The following is a 9,795-nucleotide window of genomic DNA, read 5'->3' on the forward strand; positions in this document are numbered from 1 at the left end:
ATCAGCAACTGAAGTAGCAGGGCAGAGAGTTGCACCTGCCCACCCCGGCTTCTGGGTCCCATGATGTTGAGGGTGACCCAGCAATTCCATGGTGATGGCACAATTATGTGACTCATGCCCTGGCTGTGGGATCATGGTAGGCTGGGGATATTGGTATTAGCAAACTGGCTCATGCTAAAATAAACCTGCAACAGCAAAACAGGTGCATTTAAAAGTCACAGCAGCATGTATCTAATGTTAGTTCTGTGCTTTTAGGACTTTTTAATCAGTTTTGCTTTCTTCATTTTTTTTTTTTAAAGTAGATTTGACCCAGCTTCATATCCCTCTCCACCTTTGTCTCTTTTGCACAGATTTGGCTACATAATTTCAGAACACTAATATTTTTCATTTATCCAAGGAGGACGCTAGCGTGCTTAGTTATAATTCTAATATTTCAGTACATACATACAGCCACCTCTGACATAGAAGGTCTGAATACTAATTTTGGTGCCCACTGTGTACAGAAGCTTTCAAAGGCAGGAAGTGGAGAAATGAAAATGTTATTAACATCCACTTACAGTCTAGTACAGTGAAGCGCAAGCAGATAAAGTGATTTCCCTAAGATCATAGAGGGAGTCAGTGTAGGGAACAGGATTTGAAGTAAAGACTTCTCCTACATGGCACTTTCCTATTCCATAGAACCATGGAAACACAGAATGTGACGGCAGATAAAGACTGCCGTGCAGTTGTCCAAGCTGATCTCCAGCTTTGCCTTCAGTTTTTCACATCCAGGTATCCTCTGGGCTTACGCCAGGCTTTCTTGAATTCTTTTACCGTTTAGTTCTCCACTAACGCCACTGGGAAACCATTCCATGCATCTGCCACCCTTTCTATGAAGAAGTATTGTCTGATGTTGCTCCTGAGTCTATCTCTGTTCTACAGCATTCTTTTCCTCTGAAAAAGGTTTTCTTCTTATGCATTAAAACTTTTCAGATATTTCAGTGCATCTATGATACCCCTACCTCTCTTGTCCTCTAGGGCATATGTATGTTCAATGTTCTATTAACATTTATACCCCACCTAATCAATCCATAAGGATTGCTCTAATCATCTTACAACAATTTAAATATACACATAATAATAATAATATATATATATATATATATATATATATATATATATATATATATATATATATATCCTTAATTCCTTAACCTGGAACAATCCTGAACCCCCAAAAGCCTCTGTTAGGAAGTCCTGAAACTCCCAGAATCCTCTGCAAAGCATAATGAGTTTCTACATTACTATAAGAATATCCTAAGCAAGAAGTACAAAGGAAGAAAAGGCCTGTGGCCTTGAACACAAAAATAAAGCATTAGGGCTGGTGGCAGATGGGCTCTAACTGGCACAAACTGATCAGAAGGGTGCAACTGTAATGTATCTTATATTCTCTTACGTCAGGAATGATGAAGGCCTTCCTGAATCAAACGTAACGAAGCATATAACCAAAGTACAAATGCAGATACAAGGTATCGAGCATAGCTAAATGTATCAGCCTTCACCTAGTCTAGCAAAAAAAAAAAAAAAAACCAAACAAAACATGTTTATAACAAAATATAATAACATAATTGCAAATAAACTTTAGGTAGCATCACCTATAGCAACAGGAAAAATAGAAGTAATCAGTAATTAGCATACAGCCAATCATAATGCGGGCAATTTTCAAACCCCTTTGAAAACTGCCCACTCAATGTGTACATAGGTTTATGTGCATTGATTAGGAGAGTAGATGTATCCACTTAGCGGGGAGGGGGTTGTTCTGGAGGTAGAGTCCAGATTTATGTACAACTTTTTATATGTATAAAATCTGCCAGAAAAACTGCTTGCACAAACAGCAGCTGCAGGTCTGTGCGGGCACGTTTTCTGATTCGGTTATCAATGGGAAATGCATTCCCTTTGAAATCTGTCATAAAGTCTGCAAGTAAAAGCTATCTGCATAGTCTGAAAACAGCAAAACTACTTTTTCTGAAAGTTGTGAAATAGCTGAGGAGAAAAAGGCAAAGAAAAGAGGAGAGAAGGACAACAGCACTGCCAAGATCTCGGAGTTAGGACTGAGAGAACGGCGTCAGACTGGCCATCTACATTGTATCTGCTACCAGTCAAATAGGACTCAGTGAGAAAAGGATATTGTTTTCCTTTTTGGGCTCTGGAAGCTGATTTGGGGTTTGTTTTTTTTTTTGTTCATAGTTACAAGGGTAAAGGTACACAAACTTGTTACTGCATTGTTGTTTTTATTGCATGGGAGCACTTTGCTGGCAGTGGGATAACATTTCCAGGGACAAAGCTCCCTAAGCTGTGCTGGGAAAAGACCAGTTCTGGTCACAATATGGCTTTTCATGCAAACCGTACACCATTTTGGTTGTCTTTCTCTGGACTCTTTCCACTCTGTGTATATCATTTTAGAGGTCCAACTGCCAGAACTGGACACAAAATTCTAGGCAAGGTCACACCAATGACATGTATGGGGGAATTATCAGCTCCTTTCCCCCCCCCCCCCCCCCTACTATACGCCTCTCTCTATGCACCCTAGCATCTCTTTGGCTCTGGCTACTTCCTTATCAAATTGTTTTATAATCTAAAAATCAGATGATCGCACGGAGTCCACTTTCCCGGATGGTGCACATCACTGTCTCACCCCCATTTCATACTGATCTCTAGGATTTCTGCACTCCAAAAGTATGATTCTGCTCTTTTTTTTTTTTGCACTGAATCTTAGCTGCCATGCACTCAACCACTTCTCAAGCTTTCAGGCCGATTCAGTAAAAAGTGCGGGAGAGCCGGTGATCTATGTTGAGCACCGGCTCTCCCGACACGCACCCAGGCACCTCTCCTGGGCACGCGATTCTGTATTCAAAGTAAGGGTTGCGCTAATAAGGAGATGCTAGGGACAATAGCGCGTCCATAGTGACTATTAGCGGTAGAGGCAACTATCAGCGGGTCCGACAACTGATGCTCAATTTTAATGGTGTCAGTTTTCGAACCCACTGACAGCAACGGGTTAGGAAACAGACACCAGCAAAATTGGACGTCCGTCTTTCTAACCCACTCACCGGTGGGTTTGTTTTTTTTAAATTTTTGGTTCCTCCAACTTAATACCGCTATGATATTAAGTCGGAGGGTGTACAGAAAAGCAGTTTTTTCTGCTTTTCTGTACACTTCTCCTGGTTATTTCAAACTTAACGCTTGCCTTTGGGCAGGCGTTAATTTCTGAGAGTAAAATGTGTGACATTTTACTTTCAGTATCCCGGGTGACTGACTAATAGGCTCATCAACATGCATTTGCATGTGATGAGCGCTATTAAGTTTTCGGGGAGTTGACCACGCGTTTTCGAGGTGCTATTACCCCTTACAGTATAAGGGGTAATAGAAGCGCGTTGAAAACGCGCACCCAAATGGGTGTTAAACGGTGCGCTCGGCTAAGCGCACCGTACTGTATCGGCCTTTTTGTTAGAAAACTTCTCATTCTGTCTACTCACTCACGGGTGTCTATTCTGTTGCAGTTCCTAGTGTCATCCCACAAAAAGGCAAATTTTTCCTCAAATTCCTCTGCAATACCACTCACAAAAACATTGAATAGAACTGGCCCCAGGACCAATCCCTGAGGCACTCCACTTATGACCCTTCTCTTCTCAGAGTGAATGCTGAGTGAACTTACCATTACCTTCTGTTGTCTGTCATTCAACCAGTTTCTAATCCAGTTTACTACCTTAGGGCTAACCTTCCCTCCCCCGGGTTGCACAAGATATTTATAACTTAGTAGATCAGGTCTTCTCTTGAAAGTAACAGTAATTCACAAAATTACTGCACTTGAGATTCTTTAAAAAGCAGAGAAATTAACTTAGAGAAATGAAATACGGTGGCAGAATCGGATGGGAATGGAGAAAATGTTCACAATTCTAGCTGAATATTTCAGCCTGGTGCACAGGGATTTGAAATAAAGGAACTGATCCTATTAGTGGGAAGATACACTTTGATTTCCTAGAGAGGCTTGGGGAGGAGAAGGTTTCCCCCCCCCCCCCCCCCCCCCCATATCTTTGATGCTAACAGATGAAAATCTATTGAGAAAAAAAGCAGGATAAATTGGAAAGCTTAGGGAGAGGCACTTGAAAATTAGTTAGGTTTTCAAGTGAAGTTTCCAAAATATATGGAATGATAGAATATCACCTGACATTACCATTGCCCATTTCAGTCTCTACGTGTATATCCTTTAGGAAGTATATTTAATCCTCAAGAAAAGAAAAATGTGTTTAAAATTAAGATTTCATAATGCGAAAAATAAATGCAATTTTAAGAGGAAGCTGTGCAGTGCGAATTAACTTCTGCTCATCTTTGGGGAGCATGCTGATCCCCCGGAACCTCGTGTCCTGCTGTTCAGGTCACCCTCCAGACCACAACCACCTATCCAGGGCATTGTGTATTTTAGCCCACAATCAACCAGCCGAACACCCTACTCTGTCATACCGACCTTCTGTAATTTACCCTCCCTTTCTCACAGTGAGAGTGTTGCCCTTCCCCTCGGTTTTGCGTGACTCCGGAGGTTTCTTCCATGGGGCCCATCCAATGAAGTTGGGTCATAATTTCCTGTGCCATGATGTACCCCCCTCTTTCTCTGTTATTCTTTCCCATACACCATGGATTTTATAAAGTTACTCTCAAGCTCATCCTCCAGTGCTCAGTCTGATAGCATATGCCATGTTCTTGTGCCTCTTTCACAAATTGATTATGTCCTTAGGGCCTTTCATGGTACATATTTTATGTGTTAGAAGGGCAGCCAACCAGGGATCCTGGTTTTTGGGGGGTTTTCCCTCATTCTCTGCCAAGAGGAAAATGTTTTGGGGAAATAATGTGGGGTGTGAGAAGTCAGAAAAGCGCATGGTAAATAATCTTACAGAGAAATCACATAGAAAAGGTATAGAAAGAGAAAGCGGCCTGTACATCAACCCAATACAACCCCACCTCTTCAATGGGGACACGGCAGACCTGCTGCCTTTTCCACTAATGTTGACATTTTAAAATTGGTTGAAAAATGAAGGAAATTGTAATGAGGAGGTTCAGAATGAATCTTCACCCTTTGCTTGTCAAGAGATGCCTTGATTTTAACTGTAAAACAGGAAGAGGTCCTCGGCCTTCTCTTTCAGAGCAGTTGGCTTTCAGGGGCACGGAAAAACCACGTTGTTTAGGTCAGAACCCCAATGTGCATTTTGACCCTACTGCTTTCCACACTGACAGGACACCGATAGTTATTGAATTTGTGCAAACTTAAAGGATCCTGAGGATTCTTGCAGGCCAAGCGGCTTTGTAAAGCAGGCGCCTGGATTTCCACAGTCATCGACTCAGGGCAGGGCATCATTTGGACAGGGGCCCACTGAAGATTGCAAAGACAATCGATCAACCAAGACTAACCGGCCAGCCATATTGAAAAATTAAAAATACCCCACTCCTGCCCCCCCCCCCCCCATCCAAACCAAATTTGCCAAGGTAAGAGTGCTGCAATGTTTTCCCAGTTTGACTAACCGGTAGATCTCATTATAATCTGCCTTTACATTCATTTGGCTATTATAAATGGTTACACTTACTAGGATTTGAACAAAGTACTGAAACCAAGAAATATTCGCAATGCTCACAACATGTACAAAACAAAAAAACAAAAAAAAACAAAACCCGGATTTGACTAATCAATTACTGTCACCAGCTTTGGTACTTTTACTATACAACTTCCGGAATAAGTACATTTTCATTCATGAGAAAACCCTTTCTCCTTCACAACTCTCAGCCCCTGCCTGCTTCTGTAACCGCAAAATCGCCCCCCCCCCCCCCCCCCGTCAAAAAAGCTCCGCATCCTATGCCAAGCAATGAATACTGAAATCAGCAGCTCCTGTCAAGGGCACAGTCGGATCCGGCAGATGCAGGCGCTTTCGGGGTAACAATCGGGGAAACCCACGCCCTGTAAGAGTCCGGGGGGGACGGAGCGGTGCTGCGTGCGCCCCCACCCCGGGATCCGGCAAGGATAAAAAAAAAAAAAGCAGGCCCAGACCTCTGCGGCTCCGCTTTGCTCGAGCAGAGAGAGAGCGCCAGCCACACCGATTCCGCATTTCTAGGCATAACTGCAACTTCTTTTGGGTCACTTTCAAAAACGATCTGCCCTCTCCGTCCCGAGGCAGCAGCCATCAAGGTACCCGGCATCCTAGTTATTTCCTCTCCTGGCATATACCAGCGTGCCTCCTATTTTATTATTATTTTTTGCTTGCCTATGTCCCGCGAAACTTTACCGTACAATCGAGGGTTGTTTCCCCCCTTTCATGGTTAGGATTTGTTAAGTTTGCTGCGTGCGCCTGTTTTTGTGAATGGCCCGTTCCGCTGTGAAGAAGAGAAGGAAAGACAAGAGCATGGCTACTCACCCTTTTGTCTGCTGCCGGCTGGCTGGGCTGCTGCTGCCGCCGCCACGCCGGGTACCAGCGAGCACTGCCGGCCCCCTCTCCCGGGCGCGCTGCAATATTCATGAGCTGAGCTCATTGTGCTCTGCAGGAGGGGGGAGGGGAGGGGAGAAGCAGAGAACGGCCGGGAGAAGGAAAGCAGCACGAAACAAAACAAATATATATTTATATTTATAGAGCGAGAGAGAGGAGATCAAAGGACAAAAACCACGCCCTTCAGGAGGAGGCCATGTTAGGGTTGCTCTTGATGGGGAAGGAAAGGCAGCGCTGACGGGGATCCACTCTCATTGTCCCGGCCAGGACTCACACTTCCACCTTCCTCTAAATCGATTTCATCGTAATTCCTCATCGGCAGGAGGATAATTTTTTTTGGGGGGGGGGGGGGGGTATTCTTAAATTCAGTGCGCGCTGATTTATTTAAAATGCCTTTATTCTAAAGGAAGTATAAACTTACCTTTTTAGCAAAAAGGATTGGTCCTTTGTTGTACGCTTCGTAGCATCGCTACCATCATGCGATAAGGAGAGCAGTTTTCGATAGCTATTTGCCTGGGTGTGCCAATTTATGCATTAAAAAAAAAAATAAACAGACCACCTCCGGTATCGAAGACACATCTAGGGCAGTTTACGAAAGCGCATAACTTAAAATACAATGAGAAATCAAATATCACATAAAAAACATCCTGCTGGGAGATTGGGTCCTGGAAAACTGCCCACCCTCAATGCAGGTAAAACGCCACGCGCTGCTTTCCCTCTGATAAGATCCATTGAAAGAGCAAATCGCTGAGGGTCATTTTCCCCCAAAGCAGTTTTCAAAGGGAAAGTACGGTAGCTCATCCTTTCTCCGGTGAGCACTGGTACAAAGCCCGTGGGGAAAATAACTGTGGACTCTGTGCCCATATGGGCGGTTCTAACAATTGTCCCCCTTATAAATCCACTTTTAGAGTAATAAAGGTCACCCCCTGTTCTGTGCACAAATCAGGAATGGGAGAATGTCCTCCACTCCCCTGCTGAAAATCTAAATATGGATCTTTACATTTTTTGCCTCGGATTTACTCGGCTGATTTTGGGCCCATTTACTAAGCCTAAGACACCTTTCATGCACTTTTTTTTTGATACATTTTCAATAAGGTAATGTACACATAGACTTTTTATTGGCTTGCACATCCCCAGCTGATGTTCCTGCATGCACTGGGTCTGCAGAGTGGCTAAGTTGTTAAATAGATGGAAAGTATGTATGTACACTTACAGGGTGTTAAATGATGGTGTACAGTATGCTTCTCATATCTTCTTATGGTATGTAGTGTTAAAAACAAGCCCTAGAGGTGATGTTAAAGCGTCAGCACAATATTTCTCTTGCCAGCTTGTGGGTTAAAACTGACCTAGTTGAGCCAACTGCAGCTCCTAACAGCCAGCATGCTTGCTACCCTTACAAAAATGGACTATTCACAGCCAGCAATTTGCTGGCAAGATGGCATACAAGAGTGTGTTTATTTACTGGGATTTATTACCTGCTTTTCTGAATAATTTTTCAACCAAGGCAGAGCATAGCAGCTAAGTAAAAAGGTGCAACAAGTAATATAAATAAACTGAATAGAAGTACAATAACATAATAGACCGGCAACACTAAATGGGATGCACTTAATAAACAACAGCTTAAGTAAATAAAAGTGTAACACCTTAAAAAACAGGTAAACACTAACAGGCCAATGCAATATCTCTCTTAACGCGCGCTGATCCACCTCTCCGGAGCACCTGATTTAATATTTAAGTGGGCTGCCGCAGTAGAAAGGAGGCACTAGGGAAAAGTTTGTGTCCCTAGTAGGGATGTGAATCGTTTTTGAACGATTAAAATTATCGTCAGATAATTTTAAAATCGTCCTAAATCGTTAGAGTGCACGATACAATACAAATGCCCCCGATTTATCGTCAGGGGCATTTGTATTGTATCGTTAAATAGGGCACGGGAATCATTTGGGGGAGGGCGGGAAAACCGGCACACCAAAACAACCCCTAAACCCACCCCGACCCTTTAAAACCAATGTGCTGGTCAGGTGCAAGTTATTTATCTTTTTTTGCATTGGGGATAATAGCTAATAGCCTCAACAACATGAATTTCCATGTCATGAGTGCTATTAGCTTCGTGCTTGTTTGGGATGCACTAATCTCCTTATTGAATGAGGGTTTTTTGGATGCATGTCCAAAACGTGTGTCCAAGCACCGATAAAATTGTGCGCTCAGTTGAATGCACTGTATTGCATCGGCCTATGTGTGGGATACAGCACTTAATAAGCAACAGTTTAAGTAAATAAAGGTGTAACAAATTGGATAAGCAAAAATGAATCTTTGAGAGAGGAGGAGTGGAAAGTAGAGAAGTTGAAGGAGGAAAGATGGAGGAGACTTAGGAGAGTTTTGACCAGACTCAAAGCCTCAGGCGGCCATGCAAGTAGTACATCTTCTTGTCCCAGGGAGACCCTATTGATACTCCTTGAAACACAGATAGTTTGCAGATAGTGCTTGAGATCAAGGGCCATGTTGGCCCTCTATGAACCTTAAAGATGATATTGATCCTTAGCTAGGTCTCATTCTGTACCTGGGCTTGCTGAGTTACTGAGAGCCTTTCATTTTAAGAGCCTAAGGAATGCTGCAGTACTGGGTCAGACAATAATCCATTGAATCCAGAATCCTGTCTCTGACAGTGGCCAATCAAGGTCTCCTGCAAGAAGTACCCAATAGATCCTAATGGGGAAATTCATTTCCTCTTGTTCACTCCCAGCTCTTGGCAGTAAGAGGCTAAGAGCTGGCATTCACCAAGCCTACCTGGCTAATAGGAGTTAATGAATTTGTCTTCTAGAACCTTGTTCAGACTTTTACAAACCCAGCTATATTACTGGTTCTAGAATATGGAGCAAAAACATGCGCAAAAAAAATTGAAAATTCTGCAACAAAAAAAAATTGAAAATTCTGCGCACACATTTTCTGAATTCTGCAAAATTCTGCACCTCCACCTTTGTGGCGTGGAAGTGGCTTCTCTAATGGTTGCATCATGCACTGCCGAATGGGAGACTTGGGATGAATCGCCAACTTGCTCACTGTCTCTCTTACATGATATCAGACAGACATATGCTTTCTCTCACTGTAACACACATGTAACACACATGTTCTGTCTCCCAACATACATCTGTCTCTCACACAAACACACACACACTCCCCCCCCCCCACACACACACATACAGACTCCCAGGTAGACACCTACCCACTGACTCACAACAAACACAAGAGGGTTCAAACATACAGTCTCAGGGCCAGGGCCTGGGTCTCTTCT

At 43.2% G+C, this 9,795-nt stretch overlaps 1 protein-coding gene across 2 annotated transcripts in view; it reads right to left on the reverse strand.

Annotated features, from left to right (window-relative positions):
- The window catches only part of SOGA3 (SOGA family member 3), an 86,171-nt gene extending 79,663 nt beyond the window's left edge, over positions 1–6,508 (reverse strand). For both annotated transcript variants that reach the window (XM_029594537.1, XM_029594536.1), the window contains exon 1: positions 6,438–6,508. The gene's annotated coding sequence lies outside the window, so the exon portion shown is untranslated. The remainder of the gene's footprint in view (positions 1–6,437) is intronic.
- Positions 6,509–9,795: the final 3,287 nt, after the last annotated feature.

Source organism: Rhinatrema bivittatum, chromosome 3 (genome assembly GCF_901001135.1).
Source record: "Rhinatrema bivittatum chromosome 3, aRhiBiv1.1, whole genome shotgun sequence".
NCBI classification, from domain to species: Eukaryota; Metazoa; Chordata; class Amphibia; order Gymnophiona; family Rhinatrematidae; genus Rhinatrema; species Rhinatrema bivittatum.